The following is a 13,597-nucleotide window of genomic DNA, read 5'->3' as shown; positions in this document are numbered from 1 at the left end:
AATAAATCATCGCGACTATCCGGCGTATACTGGAATGGTTAAAATGATGGCTACGGTTAATGTGACACTTTGGATGTCCTGATGTTCCTCATGTTTACTTGAGGAAAAATTTGGCATTCGCGTGGTGTCATCAAAGCATTAACCAGACCTTTAGAACCCTAATTGACTCATCCTAGCCATTAGAAAGTAGTGAGAGAACTAGTTCTGTCATACGGTGAACTGACTTTTTGTGTTTTTTTTAATCGCAATGTCGCGGTTAGCAAGAGTCGCCACCGACTTTTCTTTTATCCAATAAGGAAAGGTGGAAAAGAACAGGAAAGACCTTAATTTAGATTCTTAGGTTCGGGAGGTACATTATACAAAGGGAAGGTGTTAGCACCCTTTGTATCCATGGTTATCCATGGGCTCTTAATTGCTCAATCATTTATGTTTTTCTAGTTTGAAAAAGTGGTTGAGAAATGTGTAGGAAATGTTTTGAAAAGGAGAATTTAACTTTGTAATGATTCTTGAATGAATGTATACAAAGTGGTTATCTCGTTTAGTTTTGAAAATAGTTTAGAAAAATATAACTCGGCAATGATTCTAGTGCGAATGTATGCCAAGTGGTGATTTTCTAATGGAGGTTTTGAAAGGTGTAAGGTGTGAAAAGTAGTTTTAAATTGTGAATAAGCAATTAAGATTTATACCTATCCGAGGTCTTTCCGGGCATTTCCTATCCTTATGAGGGTAAAATTGTCCTTACTATTGAGAAGTAAGCAGTTTTATCCTTTGGATGTAGAAGGGTCATCGAAGGGTCATCGATTGGTCATCGATTGGTCATTGAAGGCAACAGTTGTGAGGATACCTTAGCATTCGAAGGGACGATCATCATTTAACCGTAGGCTACACCGAAGGGTCATCGAGGGACAAAGGCAACATTCGAGGGACTATGATGATTTAACCGAAGGGTCATTGCTAAGTGTATCCCCACATTCGCGGGACATGACCATAATACCGTAATCGTAGGGTAACAAAGAGAGGTCCAAGATCACTTATTTAAAGGCAATGTGTTGTAATTACTTAGATAGCCGTAATCAATTAGGTAATTAGGTCCATATTAAAATCAATACATTAAGATCAATTAAGCCATTAGGGTGAATCTTCACCATGAAATGAATACATTAAAATCAATTGGGTAATTCAGGGTGAATCTCCATAAGGATCTCCCACACATAAAGTCGGATACCTAGCCGGCCGTTTCCTCGGGAATATGTAAACCTTTGCACAATTCAACACACGGGTTAGAGCATCAAAGTAAAGTACAATTGAAAATTGCACTACAACACAACAGTCATAATCTCAGGCCAAACGATGCAGAATTATAATAAGTCTTGGTTAGATAGACATAAGGCAGAATAGAAAAGAAACAAAGCAGCCACTGTCCCGTTCGCCTCTGCTTCGCCTAGCGAAGGCTCAGCGAATGCTCGCTACAGGCTCGCTTAGCGATGTGCTAGCGAGCGGCCACGGGTTTGGAGTTTGACAGCAGCATGACCTCCGAAAACCTGAACTTTTATGGCATTTGATTACCGGAATAGCATGGACAAACATTCATGATATTCAAGCATATTTAAATTCGCATGTGAAATCAAATTACATATTCGAAACTTCAATCATGCTGCTTTATATATATAGAGATTACCGATTAAAAGCATAAAACAATAGTGATGCGCGAACCTGTTTTGCAACTAAGCTGCTATGTTGGAGAGACTGATCACTTTTGGTATCGGATGGAGTTGGGCGGCGGTAGCTTCGGAGCGGAGGAGCGGCCTTCAGGGTTTCTTCACTCGGAACTCTCTAAAGTAGCCTCCAGGGTTTCTGTGCCAGGGTTTTCGTCCGTCTTCCTCTTCTTCTTCTTTTTCGTGACTGAAGCTTGGCTATTTATAGTGCTCTTGTTGTGACCTAATGGGCTCAGAATGAAGCCCAGAAATTCTGACATTCGCAAGCTTCGCTAGGCGAAGGAGTTGCTCGCCTAGCGAGCAAGCTATTTTGGGCTTTTACTGGATCTGGTGCTTCGCTGGGGCGAGTGTCATAACGAGGGGTTCGCTAGGCGAAGGAATTGCTCGCCTAGCGAGCAGGCCAGTTTGGGCCATTTTCTGGATTGGGCCTATTGTGAGCTGGGCTTTCGTCCCTTGAAGACTAGTGCCTTGCAGAATAAGTCAGAGTATCTTGAAAAAATGTTTTATAATATCAACGGGCAAATTTTGGGGTATGACAATGTCATTCTCCTATCATAGGGTCCACTCGAGTTCGGGTATGGAACTCATCTCACAGAGATCACCAAACAAGCAAGCAATTGATATATCAAGTAAATCAATCATTACAAGCAATACAATAATCCCAAATTGTACAAAAATATGTCATAAACAATATATCACAACAATTGTGAAAAGTTGGCAAACCCACTAGGAAGTTTTAGCGTCCCCAGCAGAGTCACCATTTTTCTGTAGCGGTGTATTCGTCACTTTATGATTTATTGACTAAATCAAAAGCAAAGCATACAAATATAGAGTCGCCACCGCACTTTTATTTATCCAAAGGAATGGCTAAAAAGCGAACAAAAGCCTAAGAAGTTTTACACATAGAAAACTAATGAAAGGTCAGAGATCTGGGTAAGGGGGTAATTATGCAAAGGGAAGGTGTTAGGCACCCAAAGCATCCTAGGTACTCCTAGGGAACCCTTTTCACAAATTGTTGCAAAAGATATTGTTTACGAAAATATTTATTGTGCAAACATTGATTGGGAGGATGAGAAAAGAATATACAATTTTTATTATTTTTGTGTTTGGATGGAAAACCATTGCCTACGTACCTTTACAGGATCAAAACCTCGTAGTTCGGCTAAAAGATTTCCAAAATATGAGTGGGTTGATTTTAAACAAAAGCCCTAAGGTCTTTCATTATCCACGGGAGAAAACTCAACCTATACAACCACAAGTCCACCATGTGAGAAAAGCTTCAACTTGCTAGTGAGGGGTTAACCCTATAATAAGCAAGGAAGTCTTACAATTCAATCACTAAGGACAAAAGGTGAGATTCACATCAACCACTAAGATAATTGAGATCTATGGCTAATGTATGAAAACTTATCAAGAATGGACAAAGCCACAAAACAATTGAATGAGTGAAATTAACCAATTAGGATTATTCATAAAGATGGTCAAAGTATGATTAGAATTCACTTCAAGAGAAGTATTATGAAAATGACATTTGAAAAATCAAAGGCTTAAGGCCTAGGTTTCTAATTTGAAAAGAAATGAAAATGTTTGCACTATATTTTTCTGGTTTGAGTTAACATGCAAAATGGAGGTTTAGAGAACAAAAAGGGTGAAGGTTAAGGGCTGCAAAAACTTCTTAGATGTTCATCTCTTGAGATCATATGTAGATGATCCAAGTGATTCCTTTGGAAAAGGCAACAAATGAATAACAAATAAACAACATAAATGGATACCGGATGCCAATCAATGGACTTACACCAATCTCACAAAACAAAGAAAACGTGGATACCAGATGCCAATCAATGGACTTACACCAATCTCACAAAACAAAAAAAACATGGATACCAGATGCCAATCAATGGACTTATACTAATCTCCAATGAATGATCACAGGAAACAACTGCCAATAAATGGACTTACAATTGACTCCTCACAAAACAAAACAAAGATAGGATATGGAGTGCCAATCAATGGTCTTATGTCCACCTCCACAAATGATCATAGGAAACAGATACCCAATCAATGCACTACGCCAAATAAGGGAAAAGAGGGCGCTTATTTTGGCCTATAACAGCGCTTTTAAGCGCCCTCTAAAGTGGCGCTGGCATAGGTAAAGACAGCGCTTTGTTTTCCTGGAGAAAGCGCTGTCTAAAGTGGCCCTTTAAGGGCCACATTATAGTGCGCTTTCAGAAAAAAGCGCCCTCTGGAGTGATCCATAAAGGGACACCTTAGAGGGCGCTTTCTGGAAAAAGCGCCCTCTAAAGTTGTCAATGTAAAGTGTTTAGAGGGCGCTTTCTGGACAAAGCGCCCTCTAAAGTTGTCAATGTAAAGTGTTTAGAGGGCGCTTCCTACAGAAAGCGCCCTCTAAAGTGTTAGTTATTTTTAAAAAATTTGTTTGAAAAACAGTGGATATTTAATTGGTAACCTGTTCGCATGCTGCAAAAGTGTAAAATTCATATTGATTTCATCCTTTAATCCAATATTATACACCATTAATCCATTGATATATACAACATGAATCCATTTATATACAACATTAATCCTCCATATATACAACATTAATATATGATTCTTTGATCAACAATATACAACAACATATTCATGATTTAGTAAAAGTACAACAACAATATACAACATATATACAACAACAGCATACAACAACAACATTCCATACATATATGTACAACAATATACAACCTAGCTATATGATTCTTTGATCAACAATGAATTGACACAATTCATCCTTCATTTCATCCAAATGAGCTCTTGAGTAAGATTTGTATTCCTCAAAGTACTACAATTAAGAGAATAAAACATATTCATGATTTAGTAACAAATTAGATGAAATATCCGATAATATTAAAATAAACCCTAAGTTATTATTCCATACCATTTTTGGGATGTCTATACGATTCAACGCAATGATATCTCTCATAAATCTCAATACAAAAAATCCGCAATCGACCGAATTGTTTTGCTGAGGACACTACACAGAAAAACAAACAATATATATATAGTTAATTTCTTACAAACACTATTATAAGAAAAAAAACAAACACTATTATAAGCAAAAATAAGATACTTAATATATACCTGAACTCTGATCCAGGTAATGTCCTTCCTATTACGGTAATTCTTTTTCGATCTAAATTTTAGTATTGCCCTAACAAAATAAAAACGTATATTGAGATCAATCTGACAGACATAATTAAATATACAAATACACACGAATATTTAGGGGAATTTCACTTACGGGTCAACCGTCTTCTTCATACTCGGATATTTACTCCAATCACCCGATAACGAATCGAGATAATACACCATTAGTCTCGAAAGATCTATAGCAACCAACACCTAGTGACCACTGTAAAATAAAACAAAAATTTAGATGCATGAAAATTTTCTACGTAAAAGATATACATAGATTAGAATGAAATTATTAGAAAGAAAATCTAACCCGTTGCCAGAATTAAACGGTAAAAAATACAAACTGGGTGTAGTATTATCGCCGGCCGCCATGAATCTATCGACTAGTTCATTCTTTACGGATGTTGGATTTTTCGATATTAAAGTTGTGTTGATACGGGAAGCAGCAATAAAATTGAATCGGTTACACAATTCAGTTCCCCGCATCAATGTTACATACATATACCTTAAATAGAAACATAATAAACATTAGACTACTCATTGAAATGTGTAAATAAATTGTTCAAGTAAGTAAATAATAGATTGATCGGAGTACCATATGTATGTATGAATGACAGCGATGCCCAATTCTTCGTGTTCAAAAAGTTGTTGCATGTCCTCCTTTGCAATTATTTCGGAATGAGCAAATCCGAAAACACCTTCATCAAAATCTACACTACGGATGGCGCCGTGCATAATATCGGACTCTTCCACCATTTTCTCAAGACGCATCATAATTTGAGATTTTGTCCCGGACGTCGTTGGAATATCGTTACCAGCTTTTTTCAACTTTCGACCGGGAACCTAAAAATTCATATAAATTAAATCATGACTTTTTGTGATGCAACAGAATCGTTGCGTATATAATTCAATGGGTATATATATTTGTACCTCTTTTTGAGATGCAACCGACTCGATGCGTCTTGATATCCCTTTACCAGCTTTATGTGTGGGTCTTGTAGGAGTCTAACATTACCATGTAATAAGGATTGATTAAATATCATAATTGTAGCTGAATTGAAATGTGAATACTAAATATTCATAATCATTTAGAACATATATACCTCGGCATCTGGGAAAATTAGATCTGACGGCCATCCAACAAAGGATCCGACTGCTTCTCGCATCAACGTTGTCTCTGAAACAACGTCAGGTAATGGTAGAAGCGCGTCGGTATCTAATACAAGGTCAACCGAAACTTTCATATATCCCACCGGGAGGGGATTATGGTGAAGTAATTCACCCGAAGTGTTGTGCACTTTTCCCTTGCCAACCATGCGATAAGTTGGTGACGATAGATACAGCTGACAAGGTGTAATGCCCTAAACCAATAATAAATGTTATTGTTAACGTGTATATGTGTCAAGTAAAAAAGTGCTATTTTAATTTCATAATAACATATATAATTACCTCGGGAAATTTCGGTTGACAATTGATACTAGCTCGGTCACTAGTATCTTTTGCCTCGGAGCCGCACCTTTCCTCTCTATACCTTGCATTCTCCTTTTGCAGTTCGAGTACTTGTGCCCTTAACTCCGCCAAGGTGTCCATCACCTCTTTGTTGGTAGGATTTTTTGTTTTTGGTTTTTTATAAAATGACGACGGAGTCACACCAAAACCCTTACCCCTCACACGACCGGAATACTCAGGAACATTTAGTACTCGACTAAGTACGCTGCTGCAATCCTGGACCTCGGTTGAAGGTAAGGTTTGGGATAAAGTCTCCTGAAATATTATTAGAGGAGATTAAAAATGAATTATATGTCTAACAAAATTTTCAATATAATTAAAGAAATAATGTTTCATATACTTACACATTCGTCATAAACATTTTGAACCGCTTCAACGACAGCCCCATCCTTCCCAACCCGAGCAGCCTTCCACAATACGTGCTCCGGAAGAGATGTTGCGTCACTTTTCTCCTCGGTTAGCTACAAATTGAATCAGATTATAAGATCATCAATTATAACATATTGTGACAATGTATAAGCTCATAGCATTTGAATATACTCACAATTCTTTGTTGTAACCGTGCATATCCCGTACGCCCTTTTTTGTACGGATACGCGGGTTTTGATGCCGTTTTCCGATTTTTGTCGCTTACTTCCTGGATAAAAAAGTTTAAGGCATATTAGAACCAAGTAACTTAACAATTGTATAATACCATAATTAATAGACATTACATGGAATTTTTCGTTTCTTCGTTTGGCGACAAAGTTATCCCATTCTTCGGCTGAAATAATCTCCGCATACTTCATTGGCCGTTCTGCTTCAACAAAGTTTCCTTCCTCATCCTTGAGAAATTTGTTGGATAAAAAGGATCGAAATCCTCGGAGTCTTTTTCCGGCCAATTGAATACAATATTTTTGCCGGCTTTCATCGATGTGAAAGGATCTCTAAAAAACATACAAATGGAGTGTGTTATTATAAGTAATATTATAACAATATATGGTCAACAAATAGTCAACAAAAAAAACATATAATAATATATGGTAAGTACCTGTATCTCGGACCATATTTTTTCTTTGCCAACCTTCAATTCCGGACTTCTCCAATTATCACATGTAATCGGAATATGTTGTCGAACAAGGGAACCAATGTAACTTGCCAACATTGAACCGTTAGGCTCAATTAGTTGGTCTTCAGCACTCCAATGTACTTCGAATTTTTCACCCTTGTCTCTTGCACGAATGATTGACTTCATAACAGTCAATCCTCGTTTGATTTCTTTTTCAACATTGTTACGTGATCCACTCGCGTCATGGCTATCGTCTTGGTTAGCCATTTTATCTGTAATATAGAAATGATTCAATAAGACCCAAGTAAGACAATGACCATATTCGTGAAGCTACACAAAAGACACATTCATATACCTTCCATTTCTCTCATGTTACAACAATCTAAACTCTCTTTTTTTTCATCATTATTGAATACAAACTCACACACACCTACTGCATACAAAAGACCAATGCAAACTTATGGTGTTTGGAACATGAACAAACTTGCATCCATAATCATCAAACTTCCAAGCACAAGCTCAAACACACTCCAAATGACATCAGTTTTCAATCAGAAATAAAAAACCTTACAACAAGGTGCTCATGAACACCATATAGTGCTCGTTTGCCCTAAACAACATTAATCAACATAATGCACAAAATGTAAAACTCAGTTTAGAAAATTCCCTAATCAAACACCTGAAGAAAGTGAACGGTAACGATGGAGAAGAGAAATACCTTCAAGGTGACGGTAACGATGGAGAAGAAAGTGAACAACGACGGTGGACGTAGATAACTCAGTGAACGTGAACGCAGCAGCAGAAACAGGCGACGGCGACGACGACGGTGAGGGAGGGAGAACGAACGGAGGACAAGAGTAATCGCAGTAGAGAGTAATCGCAGTAGAGAGAAAACCCAGTTACGTAAACGAAATAGCATATAGAGAGGGAAAATAAAGAGACATGCAGTATATATGTTATAATTTTAATGTTAAATAAAGGGGACCTTAGAGGGCGCTTGTGTAAAAAAAGCGCCCTCTAAAGGGGGCCTAAGAGGGCGCTTCTAAAAGCGCTCTCTAAGGCTTTCCATAAGCGCCTTATAAACTGGAAATGTACATGGACTTAGAGAGCGCTTTTTTTAAAAAGCGCCCTCTAAGGGTACCCTTAGAGGGCGCTTTCATAAACGCGCCCTCTATTGGTGTCCCTCCATTTCCTCATTATTTTTCGCTTCACTTTAGAGGGCGCTTTGTTACAAAAGCGCCCTCTAAAGTGCGCTGTCTATTCCTCCTTATTTTTCTCTTCACTTTAGAGTGCGCTTCTTTAAAAAGCGCTCTCTAAGGCTTTCCAAAAGCGCCTTATAAACTGAAATTTACATGGACTTAGAGAGCGCTTTTTTAGAAGCGCCCTCTAAGGGTACCCTTAGAGGGCACTTTCATAAACGCGCCCTCTATTGGTGTCCCTCCATTTCCTCATTATTTTTTCGTTTCACTTTAGAGGGCGCTTTGTTGCAAAAGCGCCCTCTAAAGTGCGTTGTCTATTCCTCCTTATTTTTCTCTTCACTTTAGAGTGCGCTTCTTTAAGAAAGCGCCCTCTAAGGTGCGCTGTCTATTCCAGTTTTTGGCGTAGTGATGGTATTACATCTGACTCCTCACATAAAGCAAATATGCTATGAAAAGCAAAAGCAAGCACATGGAGAGATGCAAGTAGATATGCAAAAGCAAACATGAAAGATGTACAGTTAAGCAATCAAGCAATCAGTTAGCACACACTATACACAATCAATAGGCTCAATCAAGGTTAGGCTTTAGAAACAAGCCAACTGGAATGGGGTATTTTGAGCTCTTAACCCTAACATTGAGAGTTAGGGTGAAGCAGATGAAATGGAGATGAGGGGTGTGCCTCATAGCTCTTATCCCTGCCCTGGGAGAGCTTTGAACAATAGAAAGTGTGGGAGTTCAGAATGAGGGAACTCTTCTCCACAAATGGTTGACTCTATAAGATTTTGGGTTCTTATTCACAATGCATCAACACATGGTGTGAGCAAAGTGAATGACATAACTGAATAGAAGGGGATGGATTGCACATCCCTTTTATCTTCCAATTGCCTCTTAAGAGGACTTTACCTGCTTGGCACAAAATTAAACAAACAAAAACATGGCCTCTTAAGGAGGGCTTCAGACAGGTGCCTACCAATAACAGTAGGTCTTCCAGACTACATGAAGATTAGAGATTATACCTAAGTGGTATGCCAACCACAAGCAAAAGCAAAGCAAAGTTCAAATGAACTTAAAACAACTTAAGTACCTGTGGAAACAGCTAAACAAATCAGTACAATATTCAGACCAACAGACAACAGTTAATAACCAACAGACAATCTCAATGTACAACACAAAAGCCATAAGGCAAACTCAAATGAGTTATCATCAACCTACAAAACAACAAGTGTTAGCAATCAAAAGCAAATATCAACATCCAAATGATGAAGCATCATCAACCATGGAACTTGGATGCTTAAACCTGAAACTCAAAGCTCACATGTAAGCAACAAACCACTAGGTCAAAGCCTAGGGTCAAAGATGAAGAAAAAAATCAAAACAGGAGCTGAAATTCAACACATTGCAACTTCAAACATATATTAACATGTCCTAAAAAGGCTCACATCAAAATCAATCATCAAAGGCATTTCATGATCAAGTGAAGTCAAAGACAATTTCAAAGCTCATATATGATCATCATGAATGAAAAATCCAAATCAAAACATAAATGATTCAAATAATTCTGGAAAAATTCATGAGCATTCAACACATCCAACATGATCATCATACAAAAAATCAGAAGCATCCAAGATCATTTGGCATGGAAATTAAATTGCACAAGTTGAACAACCAAATGTGTGACACAAATTGTCACACCATGTTAACACAAGCATAAAACAGAATTGGTACATGAGAAAAATACCAAACCAAGCCTAAAACATCCAGCAATGTGTCTAGAATCAGCATGTAAAATTTCATGTCCATTGGATTAAAAACAAGCATTTCATGATGGAAAGAGTAAGGAAATGTCACAAATGCACATGTGTTCAATCAACCTAGAGAAAATAAAATTCCAGCCAGGCACAACTTTCAAACTCATGATCATTAAAAACTAGACATCTCAAGGATCATTTAGCAAAAAACCAGGTATTTTTGGATCAATTTTCAATTTGATATGGATTTTTAAAGTTGATGAAAAAAATAAAAAACAAGTGAAGCATGCAGCATACAAAAGTGGAGGGAAATGATAAAATGCATGAACATTTGAAATTATGCGCCAGCCAGGAATCGAAGTATGTTGATTTTTAAAATGTGAAGCGCGCGCTGAGGCAAAACGACCTCGTTTCAATATGAACCCTAGCGCTGCAGATTTGGACGGTTCAAACCGTCACTATTTTCAGAAAACCGATGTAATTTTTCCAGAAACCAACGCTATGCATGATCTTCATCTTCTTCATGATGAAAATGATGAATGTTCATCCAGAATTTCCAGATTTTTCAGATTTGTCCAGAATTCAAAGATTTTTATATCATTAGCAAGATCTTGCAATGTAGAACACAGATCAACCAACATTTCATGCTAAATCATCATCAATTAACAGAATCGAGCAAAATCATTTTCACACATAAAACTTTAATCACTCATATCTTGCTCAATAATACACCAATTCACATGAAATTTGCATCAGAATCACCAGGAACACAAGATCTACAAGAATATAGCAATGAATTTCAAAAATAAGAGGATCAAAAATTGACCTCTTGAAGAGCAGAATCTTCAATTCACACGATCCACAACTTGTGATGATACAACTCCAGTCCATAATGCTTGTGATGATGTTTGATGAAGAAAAGGAAGCTTGAACACGTGTAGATCTTGCTTAATCTTGAATTTCCATTTTCAACTTCATGAGCTTCAACTACTTGATTCTTGCTCGAATTCCATAAATCAGCATTTGATTCACACTATAATCAACTCACTGATCAAGAATCTTTAACCAAAACAAGGTGTTATGTTCAAGAAATTTGAATTTTGATTTGAAGAAAATTTTGCAGAGGGAGAAGAACTAGATCTAGAAATGGTGAATTGTGATTAACCTTCTTCAATTCTGTTATGATTAGAGTATATATATGCTTTCCTAATCAACTTGCTAATCCATAATTAGTTTGGTTAAGTGAAATAAGGTGTTTTGTAAAAAATCAAAATTTGCATGGTGCATGGGCTAATTGCACGTGAATAGTACCACACCCTTCATCAAAGTCACTTAAAATGATCTTTTAAACACAATGGCAATGGTAGAAAGTCCATACAATGCACCATTTTTGAATTTTGCAATTTCCCTCCAAAAAAAGCATGGAATAGCAAGTGATTATGTGATGAGATTTTATGTAATGTGATGCATGATTTGGAAGTTAGAGGTCAAGAGAAGAACATTGCAAAAAGAACCACTCAATTTGGAGTCATGGATCAAAAGATATGGCCTTTTGAAGTTCCATGTATATTTGGCAATGATTTGATCATATCTCCTCAACCATTCATCAGATGCTCATGATCTTGGACTTTTTGGAAATGGGAGAGAGATATCTTCAACTTTCATGTTGGAAAAAATTTCATTTGAAGCTTCTTTGATGTTGGAAAGTTGAGTTGAAGTTGGATCAAAAACTTGCCATTTTTGGAAAGTTGAAATTATAGGTCACTTTCCAATTTTGGAAACCTTTGACTTGACTTCAAATTCTTCAACCTTGATCTTTGAAATGATGAATAAGCTTGATTTGAACATGAATGGGATGAAGAAACTCAATTTCCACACTCAAGACCCACAGTTGACTTTTCAGTTGACTGCATAGGCCCTTAGATGACCTGAAATTGTTCTGATGAATTTGGGGCCTTTGCCACTAGGGAACTTGCTCCAAAATGAACCTATAGCTCACATAAGCTCAATTAAATGATCACATGATCCATATCTCAATGGAAACTTCATCTCTTGCACACAAGATTCACTTGAATTGCCTTGACTGTTGATTGCTTAAGCTGCAAGTAACAAAGGTTAATGACATATTTTTGTACATTTTGGTTAGTGATAAAAAGAAAAGCAATGACATACAAATGCAAGCAATGCTTGGTGATCAAGAACCACTCTCAAGAAAGATCCCACCCATAGGGAAGGAAGCAAGGTGTCCAATGATCCTTGAGGCAATGCAATGTTATGATATGATGCCATGAAGGATCTTAGGGACAAAATTGGGGTCTTACACCCTACAGAGAATTCACTTTTACATTCATATCATATGCATCATGAGGTCTCTAAGGGACCAAAATTTGTTTCTATATGTTGTTATTTAAGCCCATTCTACTGAGTCGAGCTGAAGATTTTAACCTTCATCTCCTCAGTTAGAATGTCCTCAAATAGGGACAGCTGTAAGACCCCAATTTTTGACCATAAGATCCCTCATGCAATCTCATCATATGCATTAGCATTGGGATCATACCTTGGCATCCTCCTTACCCCTCTCTCATTGGGTTTGTTTTGGGAGAGATCACCAAGCACCATGTGATTTTATCATACTTTTATATTATTATTTTACTAACCAAATAGCAAAAATATGTCTTTGCATTTGCCTAACTCTTTTGTAGGTAGGGCATGATCACCATTGATCTATCAAGTTTATATCTAGGGTTTAAGACTCTCATGGCCAAGAGCACAACCAAGGATTTATCCACAATGTCTCTAAGCATCATATATTAATCCCAATGATCTCTACATATCATATTGATCAAATATTCTTCAAGAGTTTGGAGTTGGTTTGCCTTGGAAACCCTAGTTTGTCTGGGTATCTTGAGTAACTTCTACAACAAGCTATCTCACCAATTGATCAAATTTATCAAGGGACACTTCCAAATTCATCATCTTATGCATATATGATCTACCATGAGCCTAAAAAGTCAAGAGAATTGGAAGTTAGCAAGTTGGTTGATGGTAGTTGGCTAGATGAATTCATCTAATCAAAACTGGGTCCCCCTAGACCCTATCTCCTACAATTTTCACCATATGAAAATGATTCTAAGATCCAAGTTACTATAAATGACATTCCAAACAACTTTCATGTTAAGACCTAAAGCTAGT

At 37.2% G+C, this 13,597-nt stretch overlaps 1 long non-coding RNA gene across 1 annotated transcript; it reads right to left on the bottom strand.

Moving 5' to 3' along the window:
* Positions 1-4,420: 4,420 nt before the first annotated feature.
* On the bottom strand, positions 4,421-4,917 carry LOC127115747 (uncharacterized). Its single transcript, XR_007800856.1, has 3 exons — positions 4,848-4,917; positions 4,645-4,740; positions 4,421-4,548 (listed from the first exon to the last, which is right to left on the bottom strand). It is a non-coding gene; the product is annotated as an uncharacterized LOC127115747 (long non-coding RNA).
* Positions 4,918-13,597: the final 8,680 nt, after the last annotated feature.

The sequence above is a fragment of the Lathyrus oleraceus genome, chromosome 1 (assembly GCF_024323335.1).
Source record: "Lathyrus oleraceus cultivar Zhongwan6 chromosome 1, CAAS_Psat_ZW6_1.0, whole genome shotgun sequence".
In the NCBI taxonomy this organism is placed as follows: Eukaryota; Viridiplantae; Streptophyta; class Magnoliopsida; order Fabales; family Fabaceae; genus Lathyrus; species Lathyrus oleraceus.
Note: the sequence above shows the minus strand (reverse complement) of the source record. Positions and strands in the feature narration are given on the sequence as shown.